The sequence below is a fragment of the Buceros rhinoceros genome, unplaced genomic scaffold (assembly GCF_000710305.1).
Source record: "Buceros rhinoceros silvestris isolate BGI_N320 unplaced genomic scaffold, ASM71030v1 scaffold18381, whole genome shotgun sequence".
NCBI lineage: Eukaryota > Metazoa > Chordata > Aves > Bucerotiformes > Bucerotidae > Buceros > Buceros rhinoceros.
In genome coordinates, this window is record NW_010392980.1 from 1 (window position 1) to 328 (window position 328).

Consider the following 328-nt stretch of genomic DNA (forward strand, 5'->3'; position numbering starts at 1 on the left):
GTGCCTTGTTGCATTGTGTCTTGAAACCCTGCCTCTCACTCAAAAAAATCCGCTGGTGTTTGCAAAGGGCTGTCATCTGATTGCAGTTGCTATGCAGATGTGTGCATCTGCACACTGCCACACTGCCAGCCACGTCCTGAAGTGCCCCTGTGAGCATCACGGTCGTCCAGCTGTGTAGAGCTTCCAGGACAAGCCACAGCCCCAAGCACTTGACTCTCCTGAGCAGATAAATATTAATTCCCTCTCTCTCAAGCCTACATGGATTTGCAACCCACAGTGGATTCGCCACCCACAGTGGATTCATAAGAGTGTTTGCTCCCTGTTCCTG